Source organism: Zalophus californianus, chromosome 6, assembly GCF_009762305.2.
Source record: "Zalophus californianus isolate mZalCal1 chromosome 6, mZalCal1.pri.v2, whole genome shotgun sequence".
Lineage (NCBI taxonomy): Eukaryota > Metazoa > Chordata > Mammalia > Carnivora > Otariidae > Zalophus > Zalophus californianus.
Genome location: NC_045600.1, coordinates 29,839,029 through 29,859,619, shown reverse-complemented (window position 1 = coordinate 29,859,619; position 20,591 = coordinate 29,839,029). Strand labels below are relative to the sequence as shown.

General features: G+C 38.9%; 1 protein-coding gene across 20 annotated transcripts in view; it reads left to right on the top strand.

Annotated features, from left to right (window-relative positions):
* SIPA1L1 (signal induced proliferation associated 1 like 1) overlaps window positions 1-20,591 on the top strand; it is a 468,863-nt gene that overhangs the window by 141,798 nt on the left and 306,474 nt on the right. For 15 of the 20 annotated variants that reach the window (XM_027568796.2, XM_027568799.2, XM_027568801.2 and 12 more), the window contains one exon: window positions 11,019-11,071. The exons of the other annotated variants lie outside the window; for them this stretch is intronic. The gene's annotated coding sequence lies outside the window, so the exon portion shown is untranslated. The remainder of the gene's footprint in view (window positions 1-11,018; window positions 11,072-20,591) is intronic. 20 annotated transcript variants of the gene reach the window in all.

Sequence of the window (20,591 nt, the reverse complement as noted above, 5' to 3'; positions counted from 1 at the left end):
GTCACTTTTCACTTGAATGATAAAATAAAGCTGAGGTTTAAGTGACATAGTCTGGAGTCCATGCGATGGTGGGTGTCAGCTTTTTAACCCTTACTTCATCTCCTTAAAGCGTCTCTCCTTTTTAAGCCTTAAAATATGGTGACTGGATGGTTGAAATAGATGTTTTGCTGGACTCTTAGCCTTACAGACTGAACTCCTTATTAAGAAGTAAGAAAACATATGGCAAAGCACAGTTCAAACATCATCGTATTGTCTCATTCCTGGTTTTTAACTTATAAGCATGTTTAAAAAGAAATATTTTTGGCCAGTACCTATTTGATAATTGACTGGCAGAAGAGAATGAGTGTGCTGGTTCACCTTCCCGTGTGGATTTGTTCACTCCGAGTTAGTGTGGCACCAGAGTGGGCTTCCATCATAGGAAGCAATTGGGTGGCAGTGACTGTTAGTTGCTCTTGATAGGCAGTAGATTCCAGTCGATAACCTAGTGCAGTCTACTCCATACAGCACACTGTAAAAATGTTCTCAGGTTCAATTTTTCCTCTTATTTGTAAATTTACTGATTTGCTTGGGTAGATCCAGAAACAACATTGTATTTGGGGCTGCTTTCTGAGATGACACACTCCACCCTTCAGAGGAATTCATTTCTTTTTGGAATTTGGCATTTGTTATTTTTATCCCTGTTCTCTATTTAAATTTTCAGCTTTTAGAATGTAAATTCTCGAGTACATTTTGCCTCTGTGACTAAGGGGTATTATGTAAGGACCCCCTCCTTTCAGTATGTGGACATCACATTTCTTGGCGTATTATTTGTTTTGCATCTGTATCTCAGTGTAATCCTAACAAGTTCATTCAGGCAGTGGTTAAACTGAGGTTAAGTGGTATTATGGTTGTTTGGCAGGATATGGCCATAAACATGTCTCTTTAAACACAGAATAGCCTGAGGTGGCTGTAAAGTTCAGTTGCATAATCACAGATCACACTTTACAAACACAGGAATGAGTACACGGGCCTCATACATCCTCAGTCAGAAATTGCCCCACAGGTTGGAGTCTACTGTAGAAACCATGTGTAGAGTTCCCTTGAGTGTTTTCTTAGATAATTACATTAATATTGTTCATTTAATTGGAATGTTTCTGATTAGATGGAACTATGAATAGTATTTCAAGGTTTCCAGAAAGCCTCCCACCTAACATCTAAAGGAATAAGTTAAATATTACAAATATTTTAAAAATGTGTATGTTTCTCGGAATTTTATATTTTCTCCTTTCTTTCTTCTGTCCCTTCCTGGTGTTTTTGTGACTTGAAAGCTGTTTTGCAAAACATACCCTCAGAAGTAATTCACCTTCGGGCGCCTGGGTGGCTCCGTTGGTTGAGCGGCTGCCTTCGGCTTAGGTCATGATCCCGGAGTCCCGAGATCGAGTCCCACATGGGGCTCCCGGCTCAGCGGGGAGCCTGCTTCTCCCTCTGACCCTTTCCCCTCTCATGCTGTTTCTATCTCTCTCTCTCTCTCAAATAAATAAATAAAATCTTTAAAAAAAAAAAGTAATTCACCTTCTAGAGATTGGATGGGGTGGAGTTTAGAGTCATTCTATTTGAAATGACTGGTAATGTACCTACTGAGGAGGGCATCTCTGTATGAATGTGAGGAACTGGTCTTTGGAGCTCTTAGATAGTATTGGAAAATACTCCATGATACTGTGGGCAGCTGAAGAACAGAAATAAAATGCCTATTACAGTGGGTAGAAAGACCTTTTGGGCATATTATATATTTCTGAGGCTGATGTGAATATTTTCGAAAAAATGTTTTATTTCCTTAATTACCATTTGCAGTATTTATCAGGAAATTGGATATATTTGATATAGGCCTAAATGTTTCTGTAGTCTAAATTTTTGCTAAATGTTTTTATTGAACTACTTGTTTTTCTAAAAGTAGGTATTTTAATTTTTTGTAATTGTTTATATACATTTCATGTATTTTATTCAACCTGATTTTGTCTGAAACTTGCTTAGAGAAACCAAATCCAGTTAAAAATATTTCCTTGACAGAGGCCCCAAGGTTGACACTATAGATTTTTATTTGAAATATTTTTTTTAAACTTAATTTATTTTTTAGCAAAGTAATATTATCCCTGGTTTAAATAGTAAGTAAAATTGTAATTCAGACTCGAAGAGAAAAAAATCCTGTGCTCCACCTATTTCTCTTCAGAAGCAATGATTTTCAGGTTCTTTTAGCTGTTTCTTCTGGCATTTACTGCCATATACTTAAATAACTAATTTTTACTCCTAAGGCTCGGCTTTTCAACTCTAAGCATTATCTTTTGACTAATTCCTACAGAAGATGAGGATTTAACTTCCTGACTTTTCTTTCCCCATCCTCCCAATTTTAAGTATAAGGCTCACTCACACCCAATGTGGGGTTTGAACTCACGACCCTGAGACCAAGAGTTGCATGGTGTACTGACTGAGCCAACTGGGCACCCCACTCCCAATGATAATTTTATCTAATTTTTGTCAAGTTATCATTTAATATTTACAGTATTATCGTTTAAATATTGCTGACTATGGCCACAGAATACTCAATGGTTACCTGCTCTTTCTCTAACTTAGAGATAGTGGTTAACTTTGTTTTTAATTGGCTTTGCTTTCTATTGATAAATAATTTTGCTCTAAACATTCTGATAGAACTATAAAGACTCAAATGGTAAAACATCTTAGGGTGTCTATCAGCTCCAGTTTTTCTCAGCGTTGTCAATCCCAGAGTTCCATATCATGTTGGTGAATGGCTTGCTGTCCATCCGCCACAGAGCTGCCATTTTGGGACTCCTCTTTATCACCATGTTGGGTGGGGGGGGGCTAGGTTGTTTTTTCTTTGATTGCTCTTCTGTTTTCTGGATTTTGTGTTGTCATCTCTGTTGATTCTCCCATTTTGGTGGGATGTACACCCCCCCCCCCCAATATCCATATGCCCAAGAGTGGGATTAAAAAAAAACCTTTTTCTGGGGCGCCTGGGTGGCTCGGTCATTAAGCGTCTGCCTTCAGCTCAGGTCATGATCCCGGGATCCTAGGATTGAGCCCTGCATCGGGCTCCCTGCTCGGCAGGAAGCCTGCTTCTCCCTCTCCCACTCCCCCTGCTTGTGTTCCCTCTCTCGCTGTGTCTCTGTCAAATAAATAAATAAAATCTTAAAAAAAAAAAACCCAAAAAACTTTTTTCTAATCGTTTGCTGCTAATATATAAGAAAATACTTGACTATTTTTACATCAACTTTGTATCTCGCAGTCTCACTAAATTCATTTATTAGTTCTAGTAGGTGTTTTGTACATTCCCTGGAATTTTGTACATAAATGATTATATGATTTGCAGATAAGTTTTACTTCTTCCTTTCAGATCTTTATCCTTTTTCTTGCCTTCCTGAATGGCTAGAACCTCCGGTTAGTATTGTTTAAAATGTGGTAAATAGAGACATTCTTGCTTATTCTTCATCTCAGGGGAAAAGAAGTCAGTTTTTCACCTTTGAGTGTGATGTGGCCTTTGGTTGTTCTTCATCTGTTTGGGGAAGTTCTCGAACTCTTCCTACTATGTGGGCAGCATTATCATGAATGGCTGTTGGATTTTGTCAAATACCTTTTCTGCATCTAATCCTGATCTTGAGATTTTTCTCCTTTAGTCTGTATGTTGATTGATTTTCAGATGTTAACCAATTGTTGGGATAAACTGTACTTGCTCATAATGTACCTTCTAATACATTATTGGATTTGATTTGCTAAAACTTTGTTAAAGCTATTCATGTCTATATTTATGAGGGATACCACTCTGTCATTTTCATTTTTTGTAATGTTTTTGTCAGGTTTTAGTATTAGCATTAAGCTAACCTAATAAAATGAGTTGGGAGGTAATCCTTCCTCCTCTATTTTCTGAAAAAGTTAAAATTCCTTCTTGAATGTTTGATAGAATCTACCAGTGAAATCATCTGGAGTTGTTCTTTTTTTTGTGTGTGTGTGGAATATTTTTGATAACAGATTTCCTATCTTTAAAAGATAAAGGGCTACTTAGATTTTCTATTTCATCTTGTGACAATTTTGATAGATTACTATTTTTCAAGAAATTTGTCCATTTTATGTAGGTTGTGCTCAGTTTGTTGGCATAAAGTTACACATTATATTCTCTTACTATCTTTTTAAATCTTATAAGATCTCTGGTGGTATATATTTTTTCCATTTCTGGTACTGGTGATTTGTCTTTTTTCTGTATTTTTGATCTAACTAGAAGTCTGTCAGTTTTGACAGTCATTTTAAAGATCTGTCTTTCGGTTTTATTAATTTTCTCAGGTGTCTGTATGTTTTCTACTTCATTGACTTCTTATTATTTTCTTCCTTTTATATTGAGTTTAGTTTGCTCCATTCTTTATGATTTCTGAAGGGAGAACTTAGGGTCATGGTGGCAGATCCTTTTTATTTTCTTATATTAAGCATTTTAAAGTTTAAAGTTTCCCTTTAAGTACTGTTTGAGCTGCATCCCACAAATTTTGATATGTTTTATTTTTGTTGCTATTTGGTTCAAATTATTTCCTGAATTTCCTTTTTAATTTTATCTTCGATCCATGAACTATTTAGAGGTGTGTTGTTCAGTTTTTGTACATTTGGAATTTTCCTAGATATCTTACCGTTACTGATTTCTAATTTAATTCTGTGTTGTCAGAGAATATACTTTTTATGATTACAATCCTTTCACATTTATTGAGACTTACTTTGTAGCACACCATATGGTCTATCTTGGTAATGTGCCATGTGCCATGTGAAGGGAATGTGTATTCTTCAGTTTTAGATTGTCTGCAAATGTCAGTTAGATCAAGGTGGCTGGTCATGTTGTTCAGACCTTCTATGTCTTTCCTGATTTTTTTTGGTCTAATTTTATCAATTACTGAGATGGAGTGAGAACATCTCTTACTATAATCATGTCATTGTCCTTTTCTTTCCTTAATTCTATTTTTGCTTCTATTTTGAGATGTGTATACATTTGTAATTGTTATGTCTTCATGATAAATTGTTCCTTTAATAATTATAATGTTCTTTTTTCTCTGGTCATGCTCTTTGTCTTAGAAGTTGGTTAGAAATTTAGAATGCTTGGGGGCTAGTGTCTGCTGTTCTCCTCTGGATGATGCGCTTGGGCCCTGCTACTTCATTGGGAGTCCCCAGGTACCAGTTTCTGTTTGTCTTTTCCTTCAGATTCATTTTTTCTAGAAGAGTCTTTCAGTCTGAGTCTGAAGGAGCTGGCTCTCTGCTGTTAACTTGATGTCTCAGGTTTTCAGTGCAGAGACTCATTCCTACCTTCAGTCAGGCATGGCCAGACCCTCTCATTAGTTGCATGCAGAATAAACCCTGTTCTCATGCTTACTAGCAAGCTGCTCAGTTGTTGGGTTAGGGAATTGGTCCTTTATGCAGACCCTTAAATCCAGTTCCTTTTGTTTTCAGCCTCAGCCTTTACATAGTTTCTTAGCCTTTCTGGAATTCTGCATCATGAACAGACCTTTTATTTTAGTTGGATATTCTTCCTGGTGGCTTCTTCACTCCTATCTTCATCAGTTTCCATTATGCACTGGTTTCTCATCTTTTGGAATTTTGTAGACATCTCTAACATTCTTTTGTCTCTAATCACATTTTTCTTTTGCTGTCTTTTCCGGAGGGAATAGAAGTAAGCATGTATTCAGTCATCTACTTTTGTCCGTCTACTTTCTAGTTTATTTACATGAAGCTTTTTAATTGACGTACATTATTGTTAAGCTGATCTTTAGTATGTAAAACACTAATTTAGTGTAACTTCTTGCAATGTATGGAAAAGAAGAAAGTGTGTGTGTGTGTGTGTGTGTGTGTGTGTGTGTGTGTGTAGGGGGTGTCTATTATATTTCAGTGATTTGAAAACTAATGTATTTCCTGCTGTGGATTTCACTTACATTGGAAAGTGTTAGTGGTGTTTACTTTCTTTGTGTTTGGTTTGGTAGACATTGAGCAGCAGTTTGTACATTTTCCGTTTTATAGTTTTCCTAGTACTGTCATTTTTTTGTTGGAGGGGGTCTAACAATTGTATAATATGTATAAATGATTGATTACCCTTTGAATTTTGAGAATTTATTAATTGTTGCCATATTCTTTTTTTTTTTTAAGATTTTATTTATTAGAGAGAGAACGGTGGGAGGAGCAGAGGGAGAGGGGCAAGCATACTTGGTGCTGAGCGCAGAGCCTGATGTGGGGATTGATCTCATGACTCTGAGATCATGACCTGAGCCAAAATCAAGAGTCAGACGCTTAACTGACTGAGCCACCTAGGTACCCCAATTGTTGCTGTATTCTTTTGAGTGCCTTCTTTTTGGAAATGAACACATTATGCCTGTTACATAAAATAGATGCTTCCTTGACCTAGAATGCAAAAGTCACTGAGTTATTGTTTTAATTTGGGTAAGTCGTGTGAATACACTGCCTTGCTTCACCTATGAATGGGAAATAGAAACTTCACAGTCTTTTTAAGGGTACCTTACTTTTAAGATAAAATACAGAAAGTCCTTAAAAAATTATAAAAGTGGGGCATCTGTGTAAGACAGTGTATTGAATAATTAATGTGCTCTTGGGACAGTCAGGAAGTAAACTATTTGTATTTATGCCTTTTGGTAATTGAATGGTTTTTGCAAATAACTTTTAGTATAATATTCTTCATAGTGGAAAACTTGTCCTGTGCTTTGCAAAATAATGCTCATTTCACCTTTCCTGTCACAGTAAATATGTAATTAAATGTAATTATTGTTTAACCTTAGCTGAGGACCAGGAGCTGGTCCTACATGGTACTTGGCAGGTAGCATCTGTGGCCAGCCACCCATCTCCTCCCGACACCCACACCCAGGTCAGCACATCCTCTGCTATGCTCAAGGGCAGCCCAGACAGAGAGATCAGGTCCAGGTGTGGCTCCCTCCTGTCTGGCATGGCTTCCTTCCAACAGGTAGAGAAGGTGGCCAGCTCAGACACATGACATCTTCTTTTGGTTACTTGCTCTCTGCCTCCCCTTTTTGTCACTCTGGTCCTTAAACTTTAGCTCCTGTGAGAACCTGGGTTTGCAGGTTTCTTGTTGACATTACAAAGTGTGCAGATCTGTGTTGCCTTTGTTCCCGTCCGTGGGTCGGGTATAAAGGCAGGAAAAGTCATCAGACTGTGAAAGCAACAAAAATAAATCTCAGGTGTGCTCTGTGTGCCGTACCTCAGACTTGAAAGAGATGGCAAGCTACATACCTCATGTCATATCCAGCTTTAGGGAGTCATAAAAGCATGCAAAATAAAATTGTAAAAACAACAACAACAACAACTCATTTCATAACACTTTCATAGCCTGGTTCTAGTCCAGCATAAAGGTGGAACAGACAGCTCTCTAAATGCCCTTATTGCTAAGTGCTGTTATTTAAAAGATGCTCACGAACTTACCTCTAAATTGCTCCATGTTTGACCTGGTATTTTGGGATGCTTTCTAAAGACTCCTGTTAAGTATTGGTATTATCACTGAAGAAGTTACATGTTGAGATATCATCTGCCTCTGGCATTCCAGCTGAATATAGTTTACCTGGAGAATGGGACCATAAGAGAATAGGATGTAGGTCCACTAAGTTTTTTAGAAGGGAGGGAAGGACAAATCTAAAATCTAGAGTAATGTCAGGGACAGGTGGCCTTGATAGAGAGGCAAAGCTGTTAGCCTTGGGAAGCAAGGCAGTGATCTCAAGTAGAGTATGGATAATATGGCCGATTCACAGTGCTTTTAGATCCAGCCATGTCTGATCTCTTAATAACCGTAATACTTTCATGGTTATGGTCATATTTGAACATAAGGTCCATGGCACCTGAAGACCAAGGATCTAACTACTAGTGGCTTTGCAGCATTTATATGCTGCTCACATAAGCCTCTTAAAACATGTTCCAGATGTGAGAAAAATGGAAGTTTTCCCACTTTTAATGGGGAGAACTGGAAAAAAAGATACTAATAACTAGCTCTTACCATAACACAGTTTATATTTGGACAAAGTGTAAAGCATTTATTTGCGTGTCACTTACTTTATGGAGTTTGGAATCCTCCCCTCCCCCTCAGCTCTCGCTGAGTATATTTAGAAGCACCTAGATTATAGAGGAAATGGTAAATTTGTAGTGATTTTGTCAATTTTGGGATAATCGTGATCAATACACTAGAAATGGTGTTTTTTAAAAATTAGAGTCATGTAGCTATGAACTTTTACATTTGTGGACAAAAGGTGTAAACAACTTAAGTGCTTGAAAAATCATGTGGTTATTGGTTTTAGAAGCTCTCCTATTGCATTGCCTTTGCTCATGATCTTTTTGGTCCTAGAAATATTTAAAATAATTTTAAGGTAGAATTATTATTGAATAGAACAATCCTACTTTGTTACTTTGTAGGGAACTGCGGTGTGATGATTTTGTAGATTTCTGATATACTTTGTGTGCTGGTCAGGTTGTACATTCTTGGTACCCTTGTCTCTGAGTGTGTTTCTGGCTTGATAACCTCACTTCTGTTTGCCTAATTCCTTCATTTTGAATCCAGTGGGATACGATGGAAAACAATTTGCATACAGGGAAGTACCACTTGAGCTATGCTTTCTTTTCTTTTCTTTTTTTTTTTTTTTGCTTTGTTAAACCATGTTTTTTAATAAAGGCTTTTCTTTTAGAAAAGTCACCAATACAGCATAGTTCATGAAGACTATCTTTGAATTGCTTGAATAATATTTTTATTGTAAGAGGAAGCCAATCCTAGTTAACTTTTTTTTCTCTGCTAATTAAAGTTTAGGATTTTAATCAAGTTGTACTTAGCAATAGCTATGTTTTGAGTTAGGTAGGCTTTGGAGAAGAGTGGTGATTCTCGTTTTCTAGTGTATTTTCACTAAGGACAGGGGCACCAAATATAAGAGTCCTGTGTACTTTGGTAATGACACTGTAATTATGTAAACCAAGTGGTCTGGGTGGTTCCAGGCTAGCCTTCCTTTACATGGGTGGTAGAAAGTGGTAAAACCAGACAGAATAGGCTTCAGAATCTAAGTAAGCAATGACAATGGCATTACTATTGAAACTTTGTCCCACCTTTTGTAAATATGGAACAGAAAAGCAATAATAGCCTAAACAAATTTACATTAGAACCTGTTCAGAGAATGGAGAAAGGAGAGAGATTGTTTTCCCCAGCAGTTTTTACTGTTTTTACTCCATTTTGTCAGTTGTCAGTCACTTGAAGAACATCGTATTATTGACTTTTCTTAGGATTCCTTTACAAAGGAGCTATGTAAAATTGAACCGAGTTTCTCTCTGGGGAAGGGTTTTTATTAGGAAGAATAGCTTGGTAGATGGTACAGCAATTTTAAAAGCTCTAGTCTGTTCTTGACTTAATTAAAGGGGAGAGTATTTTAATTTGTTCAGCAGCAAACACTGAATGCCCATAAGTGAAAAGGCCTGTCAGTTCTCTGGGGAAGCAAAGATTGGGAAGGTGTAGGCCTTGCTTTTAAAGAGCTGTAGGCCTGTAGGGAAATCAGATGTGGGCATAATGGCACTGGAGTGACGAGTGCCCCAAGAGAGACCTGCAGACTGTGCTGGGAGTTCAGAGGGAGAGAGACACTCATTTCCCTAATGCGTGAGGCGAGTAGGCTCAGTGAAGCTTCATGCAGGTGGTGGAATTTAAGCAGTGTCTTGCTGGATGGGATTTGGACGTAGGAGGAGTTCTTCATATGGAGGCATGGGCAGGTGTTGGGGACAAGAACTTCAGATTTGCTGCTATGTCTAGCATGGAAAAGTAAATAGTAATAGTCATAATGATACTAATACAAGCATTTATTGAATGCCTAATTTGTCATAATTATTGTTTGTTTCAATTCATTTTCTCATAACAATAATATAATAATCCTATGAGGTAGGCAGATTGTCATCCCCATGTTACAGATGAAAAGTTGAGGTTGGTTAAGAAACTTGTATAAGGCTACATAGTTAGTAGAATTTGACCCCAGGCTGGTTCTGGAGAGCCTACCCTTACTTGCTATGTTATACTATGGGAAATGTAGAAAAGGTGGATTGGGGTCTGTATGTAGATCCTCAAATGCCCACGTAAATAATTTAATATATTGGAAGATTTTTTTTTTTTTTTTGGTGATTCTGTATAGGGGTTTTAAACACATTCTCTTGTTTCTTTTAATGTGCCATGCTTTACTGCCTTCGAAAGGCCTTTCCTGTGTTGCCTTCTCAGTTTCTACTCAGTTCTCAAGTTTTGGCTTATATATCACCTTTCTGTGAGAGGCTTTCCTCAGTCACCCAGGAAGAAGGGCCCTCCTGTGGGCTCCCATGGTGCTTTGCCAGCACCTCTATCTAATACAATGTTCATCAGGTGGTAGGATCATTGTTTACTTTGTTTCTCAGCTAGACTGTGAATTATGTGAGTATTGGGATTGTGTATCCTTTTTGTATCCCTGGTGTTAGGTTCATCTTTCTTGCTGAATAAAGCTCAGATAAATCCCAACTGATTGAAAGGGAGAGTAATAAATTTTCAGACATCATACTGACTTTTTAAATTGCTTTCCTTCTGAGTTACAGGTGTTTGAATACCCAGAGAAGAGATAAATAGATGATACAATGTTTTGGTTGACTGGGTTCCTCTGAGAAAGAAGGAGAGAGACTATCAGGTTTGGGGTTGCTGGGGACAGTTTCTGGAGGGCTAGGCTCTGGGCTGGGCCCTCATCGAGGTGTAATCTTTAAGTTGGCAGAGGGAACAGGGCACGCCCTCAAAGAGAACAGCATGAACAGAGGACATAGATGGGGTCAGTTATGAAAGAACACTACCCGCCTTGACACCTGATTCTCTCCGCTTCCTGCTACACCCACTAGGGCATTTTATAGCATAAAGAATCTCTTGAAAGCCCCAATTTTCTTTATAATCTGCCAGAAAGTTGTAGGGGCCAGCAAAACATTTGCCATGTTAAACAACAAACATTTATTTCTCACAGTTCTGGAGGCTGGGAAGTCCCAAGATCAAGGTGCCCACAGATTCGTTCCTAAGGTAAGTTCCTAACACATGGAATCTGAAATTCAAACACGATGCCTTCTTGGTAGGAAAAGTGCTATTAAAAAATAGGCCCATTTGAACTAAATTCACCCTCCAGAAATTCCTTAAAATCTTACAACAAGTAACCTCACATTTAACTGGCATGTGGTCAGCCTGACTCAAGTTTTTTTTTGACTGCCTCGGACCAGTAGGGACCTTGAGATTGGGATCATGACCTGTGCTGTTGAATTCAGCCTCTTGCCCTTTATCTGGAAGCATGGTGGCTGTGATGCAAGAGCTGAAGGTGTGTAGTAGAGGCTTGGTTCATTGGGCCCACGGAGGGGAAGGTGATGAAGAACTCTCATAATGAAGGAGAGTGTTGGAATCCAGACAAAGGTGTCTTTGTTAAGAAACTCTTACTGCCTACCATTGGAAACCTTTTAAAAATGCTTTTTTTTTTTTTATTTGATAGAGACAGCAAGAGAGGGAACACAAGCAGGGGGAGTGGGAGAGGGAGAAGCAGGCTTCCTGCGGAGCAGGGAGCCTGATGTGGGTGGGGCTCGATCCCAGGACCCTGGGATCATGACCCGAGCCGAAGGCAGACGCTTAACCCACTGAGCCACCCAGGCACCCCTAAAAGTGCTTTTGAGGCACGAGCCAAAGTAGCACAAACGATGCGAGAAAACTAGTGATGGCCCCACATTAAAAGCTTTGTCCCTCACTAAGTTTGGATGGATAGTGGTTCTTGGGAGTGCCGAACAGGGAAGGGACTCTCTTCTCCCAAGATGTTTGAGGTCATAGCTCACCATTGTACTGCCTGATTATTCTGGGGACCGTGGGCCCTACCATGGGCAGAAGGAAGGGCCAGAGGGAAGGTCTGTCTCTTGTGTGTGCAACCTCCATCCCATGGTCCTCTCTACACACAGTTGCTGGTTTTAGTTTTCCTTTTCTACTGATTACTGAAGATCTTAGGGCCACAGATGTTGAAACATAAGTTTCATGGTTTTGTTCCCTGAAATATCCCCAGAGTCTAGAATAGCATTGTCAAATAGAAATATAATGTGAGCCTCTGTGTATTTAAAAATTTTTGAACTTCTAGTTGCCATGTTAAAATCAAGTACAAAGAAAGACAAGAAATTAATTTGAATAATATATATGGTTAACCTAATATCCAAAATATTATCTTCTCAACGTTTAACCTGTATAAAAAATTACTGACATATTTTACTTTCTTTTGTTCACACCAAGTCTTCAAAATCCAGTGTGTATTTTACGTTTATAGCATGTCTCAATTTGGAGTAGAGCCATTTTGAATGCCTAATAGCTACCTGTTTCTACTGCTTATGGTATTGGACATTGCAAGTCTGGAACTGTGTCTGGTGTATGGCGGAAGCCTGGCAAATATCTGTTACATGAAGGAAGAAAGAGAGGGAAGGAGGGAAGGAGGAAATGGCAAAACCTAAAAGATGACTAAACAGAGGAACACTGACTTGTCTTGGGGTGTCCTAGTGGTTTCTAACTAGAACAGCAGCTGAATGATGCTTCACATTTTTAGTTTAAGATCATTTGCAAATGTGTTATCTTACAGATATATACCTTCAACAACACTGTTTAGACAGGTCAGGTTTTACTGTCTTTAATTTATGGGTGACCTAGCTGAGGCTTAGCTAGGTTCAGTGAGTTTCTGGTTTAACCAGGATTCAAACTCAGGTCTTTTGAGTCCTAGTGCAGTACTTTATGCTCGCTACTGTGTACCTTCCCATCTGGCTTATGTTAGGTGTGCCCATGCTTCCCTGTGACACTAGTTGGCTCTTAGATATGGATAGATGCTAAAAGATAGACTGAATAACTATTTTTAATACAGAGCTACTTAAAAAATAGTAAAGGTCAGATCTTAAGGTTTGTTTTTAATTTAATAATCAAAGATAGGAGTGGGTACCGTAGCCAGGAAAGTTTTGTGTATGTGGCTTCTCTAGCTGTTAGGATCTTCTGAATTATAGAAGGCGCATACAAACGTGAGTGAAAAGATAGTTTATGACAAGGTATGCATACATGTGTTTGAAACTGTCCCTCTGTATAACCATTTTCTCTCTCAGATTGTCCTCTGGTAGGCATGTGTCATGATTTTCTGTTCTAGCACATGGAAAAATGTCTTGTCTCTTTCACATAGTGAAAGTGACTTCACCAGCATAATAACCCTCCAGTGGCATAAGTTATTGGATTTTGTGACTTTCTTGTTTCTTGAGCCATTAAGATGGTTGGTTTTATTGTGCTTAATGTTTTTTTTTTAAAGATATTTATTTATTTAAGAGAGTAAGAGAAAGCGCGCTCGCGCGCGCATGAGCCAAGAACAGGAGGAGGGTCAGAGGGAAAGGGAGAAGCAGGCTCCCCGCTAAGCAGGGAGCCCTATGCGATGTGGGGCTCCATCCCAGGACTCTGGGGTCATGACCTGAGCCAAAGGCAGATACTTAACCAACTGAGCCACCCAGGCGCCCTGTGCTTAATGTTTAAATAAAACCCTAAAGCAGATACTTTTGATATGATTCAGTTTGTTGTGGCTAAAAGGCTAAAAGAGAAGTGGAGGTTAATTTCTAGAGCATCAGTATGATGTTATGGAAACCTCTTTTTGGATAGAAGCCAACGTTGATCACCTTTGTATCTAAATCCTACTCTGCAGAGCATAGTGTGTAGTGAGATACCAGGGCACAGTAAGTACTTTATACAAGGTATTCAAATATTTGAGTTTGTGAGAAACAACTCTAGCTTACAGAAAACGTCAGTGTATTGAATGGAGCACTGGGTGTTATACGCAAGCAATGAGTCATGGATCGCTACATCAAAAACTAATGATGTAATGTATGGTGATTAACATAACATAATAAAATTAAAAAAACGGCAGTGTGATTTTAAGGTTTTCCCACAGTCAGAAGATACTGCAAAATATTTTGTTCACTGTTTCTCAATTTAAGATAATGTACCATGAATTTGAAAATGGTAATGCAAAATTATTCAGCAAAATATGTATATGCAGGTCTTTGTCATAGCAAAAGCCACCACTTAGATTTTAATTGATCCAAGCTGTAAATAAGGAAGTTAATTCTAATTTATCTTGCATATTTGAGAGATCATTCATAAGGAATTTTCTACAAAACCACAGGACTATCATTATCTACCAGGTTCGCTAAGAATTTCAGTGTAGATAGCTTCTGCACATACTTTAGCTTCTCTTTTCATAGCCTGGGGAATGCTATGAATTCATATTTTAACATAATTGAAGCTGACCCTTTCTGTGCTAGGTTGTGGACTCCAGGGGCTGGCAAAGTCACATCTGCTCTTCTTTCCTAACCAGATAGCCTAGAATCTGAATGGCTGGGGAACAGAGGTCCTCCCTGGAGAAGGTGGTGGAATCTTGAATACACTTAGTGTATAAAGGACAGAAAACTGAGGGTCTGGGACAGCAGTTTCCAGCATTGGCTCAACATCAGAATCAGCTGAGTAGCTTTAGGACCCTAAAGCTGCCCAGACCCATCTGTTTCACACCTAAGAGTCCCAGTACTACCTATGTTTCAGCTAGGATCTTAATTTCCCATTGAAGAGCTTTCTTAAATCTCTAATCGTGGTGTGCCATGGTTTTTTACCACCATACCTATTTATCAGTAGTGATTTCTGATGAATCTCCAAAGTATTCAGGAAGGTTTATTTGTTTCAGAGACAGGGAAGCTTGGGTAAAGGGTGAAATAGGGCAGGCTCCTCTGCAAGAAGTCCTGAGGGGAGCAGAACCCTAGAATTGGGTAAGTGATGGCACCTGGAAAGAAGGGGGCAAGCAGGCCAAAGCTGAGAGCCTGTAAGGGGAGAGAAAGAGGTGAGTCATGCAGGGAGTCTCTCTGAGATGGCTCAGGGGGCTGTGGGTTTAACTATCTGCAAACTGCATTTCTTCATAATTTGTACGTTTCCCTTTTGCCATTCTTTGTCAGAGTAAGGAAGAGACATGATTGATGACCATTGCTCAGAGAACCTTTCACTTCCATTTAGATTGTTTTTAGGATAGTACTGTTTGTAGGAAGTCTGACATCTTTTGAAAGTGGTAGTTTTTCCACCACTGTTTCTATATTTTATGTTGTCTTAGATACAGAAGGGTACTTTAGACCCTCAGATTTCCAGGAGTTTGCTGGGCACAAGCTAGATGCTCATGTTTTGGAAGACTTGGTATAGTTTCCTTCTTTTATTTGGCAATGACATTATTTTGTGGCAGACTTCTTAACTTGTTAACTGTAGACTAAGGTATCTATTAATTCAAAGAGTGGACCTTTATTTAAAGATTTTATTTATTTGAGAGAGAAAAAGAGAGAGCACGCGAGCGCGTGTGAGCAGGGGGAGAGGCAGAAGGAGAGAGAATCTCAAGCAGACTCCCTGCTGAGCGGGGAACCTGCTGTGGGGCTCGATCTCACGACCCTGAGATCATGACCTGAGCCGAAACCAAGAGTTGGGTGCTCATCCAGCTGCGCCACCCAGGCGCCCCGAGTGGACCTTTGTTTATAACACTGTTTAGCTGTTCTCGGAGCTCCAGCGTTCCTCCGTTTGATATGCTGACTGCAGTGTGGTGATATTGGTGTGTATTTCATTGTTCGAAGGGCCCAGCTGAGAGCGTGAAAGGGAATCGATGTTCTGTGGAGCAGTGCTGGCTTCTGATTTCCTGTATTAACCTGTAAATACAAGTCTCTTCATACCCATTATCAAGATGCAAAAAAGCAGATCAGAGAATAAATGTAATTTTTTGGGTGGGTGGGAGCATTATAATATTTCTTTAGGACTGAAATCTGTTCTCCAGCATTCCTTCTACTTACAACATTCATGTAAATATGGCCATGAAAAAGAAAAAACAAACAGTCCAGAAACCTTTTCGGATAAAGCCTAAAGACTTAAAATGTTATTGCAGTTTCATCCTAAATGAGTTTAAAAATCCAAATATTTCCCCTACTGATTATGAAGATCTTTATTATAGAAAATTTTGGAAACTACAATAGAGTATAAAGAAGAAAATAAAGATGACCAGTAATCCCACAACTCAGCAATAACTCTTGTTAATATTTAAACTATTTCCTTTCAGGTTTTTTTTTTTGTGTGTGTGTGTGTGTATGTGTGTGTGGGAGGGAGGTGCATACTGTTTTATATCCTTTTTATTAACTTAATATTAGGAATAATTTCCCACATAAATAATCGTTCTTCAAGAATACAGTTTTCATTGGTTGTTTTGTTGTCCAGATATTTGCTTTGATTTTTTTGGTTGAAACACCACTCAGGAATTGGCTTAGATGCTTTTATTCCTACATGATGCCTTTCCTTCACAGAGGAAGTCAAAGAAACTCCACTGAGTTTCCAGAAGGTTGATTTCAATGCTCCTATCACACTTACCATATCTTGCTCATGTAATTTTTTTGTATATACATCTAATTCTTCTGACATCTCTTGAACCCTTCCTTTGGAACAGGTACTGTGCCAGGACCTCACAGTACAGTGGTAATGGAAAGGAAATAAAAGGCAAAATACTGTAAGATAGTTTTGTGCCTGCATTCAGGTTATTGGTGCCTGGGCTGGGGATACAAAGACTTTATTTAGGTAATCACACAAATAAATGTTAACTCACAATGATCATCAGGGATTTAAAGGAGAGGTAAACAGTGCTTATGAGAACAGTTCAAATGAACAAGGACAAGCAAGGTGTTTTATTTGACCACAGATTTAATATGATCCAGGCCTTGCACTTTTATAAAGGTCTGTGCAACTGAGAGATACTTTGTCCGCACAAAGAACCTGACATGGTTCAGTGCTCTGCTGTGCTTGGAGGGCACTGGGGTTCTTTGTGTTCAGCTCTGACCAACAAGAGTACGTTATAAGGAGGGACCCGCGTTGGAGAAGATTTTAGAAAGGATTTCAAATGAGGCCTGGTTAGAAAAGTGTAGTAAGTACTTCTGAGGAAGAGAGGATACTGGGAGGACATTTTACTTGTCCAATATGGAGCCATTTATCAAGGTGTAGAGAAGAAATTCTGGTAGTTGATGGGAAGTGAGACTGTTCTGCTGGTTCCCTTTGCATTCTAAGATTCCACACTTTTAAGATTATCTGAAGCCATTCAAGATCTGGTGGGTACCAAGAGGACCCTGAGGGTTGTTGTCAGCCTGTGCAGATTTAGATGGAGAGGAAGAGTGTCCACCCATCTCCTTGCGCAGCAGCCCCTCCCATCTCCACTTTTCAGAAGCTTGAGGACCTGAGGGAAAGCTGTGACTCCCAATGACTGGTATCTCCTGAGGACAAGCTCCTGCAGGCAAACACTATAGGAATTCTCATAACGCATCGGAGGAAGTCTGAAGGCGTTAACATGGCAGAAGGCCATCTTGCTTCCTCTGACTCCTCTCCCCATACTGTCACACAGCCTTGTTTGTTCCAGTGATGGGGAAATTTCTTGCGTGAGGTGACTTCTTATCCTTTGGTGCCCTTACTGTTTCTTTTTCTTAAACACTCCTTTCTCTTGCTAAATAAAAATTTTTAAATTCCTTTTTTGGGACTAGCTTGAAAGTTACCATCTGTAGAGTTTTTCTGGTTTCCTAGAGTTAGTTATTTTATAACACATACCACCTATTATAGTGTTAAAGAAATTTTTTATTTAGTTGCTTAGCTTGCTCCTTTCGGTTGTAAAGTATTTGGGATTATGTAGTCTATTTGACTTTTCAGTGCCTGAACGGCACTCCATAAATGGCACATCCAGGGTATTCAATAACTTGTGAGTGAATGAATATATATATATTTATTATTTAAGAGCGAGCATGTGTGCATGGTGGGCAGGGGCTGAGGGAGAGGGAGAGAGAATCACAGGCAGACAGCTCGCTGAGCACAGAGCCCGACGCAGGGCTCAATCTCACAACCCTGAGATCAACCGGAGTTGAAACTAAGAGTCGAACCCTTAAATGACTGTGCCACCCAGGTGCCCCCTGAGTGAATGAATTTAATTCACATTTGTTTTACCATATTGACATCTTACTGTGGCATTGGCACTTAACATTTGTGAGATTAATAGCTGAGCTTTTTGATTGGCCAGTTAATACCTTAGAAGATCAGGAGTACAATTTTCCTGAATCCTTTATTAAAGATGCCAGCAGAGAGGGTGTCATTATATGGTGAGGCATTCCTAGTTTCCACAAGACCACTTTGTATTTTGGGTGACCTTTTAAAACTTCTTCAGAGTAATCAAATTGACCTGAAACTAATGTAGCATTATGTGTCAGCTATACTCAAATAAAAAAAAATTTAAATTAAAAAATGGTTAAAAAAAGGTTGTCAAATTGTTGTAATCATAATCATATTTTCAAGAAGAATCACATTTTTTTTTTTGAAGAAGAACCACATCTTAATCAGGGTTCTAGGTAGTTTTGCCACAAACATTTTTGCTGTGTCACTCATTGGTTATAAGGTAGTTTTGTCATAAGAGATAAAATAATGTTAAAAAGGTCATAATGAAACATGAAAAAATTGATAAAATTCATTATTTCTTCCCCATTAAGAGGTATCAGTTTTCCAAATATTAGGATATGTATTTGTACCTGGGTTTTGTATTGCACCGTGAGAATCTTCTACACTGTTGTTCATTCTTGGCATATTGTCATATGTCCCTTAATACACGGTCCAGAGTTGTGCGGGAAGTGGGGAAGAAATGCTGATGTAATATTGTAACCAACGGGACTTTGTTGTAATTGATGTGTTGTCATTTTGTAGTATAGTACAGTATGCAGTCTGGCATTACGCTTTTATTTCACCCCTCCTGTAAGCTCTGTCACAGTATTTTCTGTCAAGTCGGTATATGTGGTCATCATCCACTATTTTAAGACCACCATGGCTACTGGTGTATAGACCATTAGGAAGGCTAGGTAACATTTATATAATAAAAAATGGGAACTTTGTCCGTGGAGAAATGAAACCAAACTGACAACTAGCTTTCAATACATTAACTGTGCCGGAGGTGATTGATTCTTCAATGGAGAAATGAAACCAGACTGTCAACAAGTTGTTTTATCTTATTTATTTATATTTTTTTGTTTAAAGATTTTATTTATTTATTTGACAGAGAGAGACTGAGCACAAGCAGGGGGAGCAACAGGGAAAGGGAGAGGCAGTCTCCCACTGAGCAGAGAGCCCGACGTGGGGCTTGATTCTAGGACCCTGGGATCGTGACCCGAGCTGAAGGCAGACGCTTAACTGACTGAGCCACCCAGGCGCCCCAAGTTGTTTTATCTTAAATGAAACCAAACTGTCAACCAGTTATTTCATATTTTATAGAAATTGTCTTATGGCCAATTAGTTACGAGGTGAAGATGTAGTGCAAATGCTTGCAGCAGCAAAGATGTCTATGGCAAAGACACCTATAGTGAACGTACCAGACATGCTTTATTAGGACTAAAAAATGAGGCTAAGAGAAAATTGAAAATGATCATCTTTTTGGTAATTGTGGTGAAGAAGTGATAGGCATTTATAGAAAGAGGACATTAGCATTTGGAAGTGACGGAAATCTGTACTAAGATATGTTCCAAATAAAATTGAATGTACACTGTGGGCAACTCAGGAACATACTGTTTTCTAATATGATGTAGAGCACATAGTTTGCAAAAGCTGATTTATAACTGACCGTGCTTATGTGCGCAGGAATTGCTTTAGAAGGAGCTTGGTAGTTATCAGCGTCAGTAGTCTGGTTACCAGGGCTGATCAGACTGGGAAATCTGATATGCTTAAACAGAAATTTCTGAACATTGATGTCTACTGGAAAATCAGTTGTTAACAATGAGAATTGTATTTCCAAGGAGACAAAGTATAAAATACTTAGAATATCAGGAATACAATTTTCCTGAATCCTTTGTTAAAGCTGCCAGTGGAGAGGGTGTCATCCTCTCATGACAGAATCCTGTTCCCAGGTGATATAGGTCACTGGGGCAGGATCAGCTTCTTCCACTGTGGCAAGCTTTGCCTCACACCACTTCCCTTTTACAAAACACCTGTGTTTAGCACCTGTTTTCGCTAACTGAAGAAATCCAAAGAGGACTTTCGCTTTTATGAAATGGCAACTGCTTCTTTGCTTTACACTGTTTCGGCTTACGAAAGGTTTCGTAGGAGTACTCTTGTATTAAGTAGCAAGGGCAGCCTGCACTATAATGTTCAGAAAGCTCCCTGATCCGTATGTGACATAAGGCTGGCAGGATGGATAGAGTTGCTGATACTCCTATGGGTGAAGCGTAGTACTTGCCCAAGTTTTCTCTTTGTTCCTGCCAACATACCGTCCTAGATTTCTTCAGGGAGTTGTTCTACTGGGCACAAATCCTTTTTCTCATAGCTTCTGGCTGATTCCAATCAAAACAGGGTGTGCCTTCCCCTGCTATTCTAAATAGCTTCAGTTCCTCTTCACAAAATTATATTGTATTCCTTTCCAAATATTGATTCATTAACTGGAACCGTCTGCAAGGGACTATTACTTTGTAGATAGAGATTTTGTAAA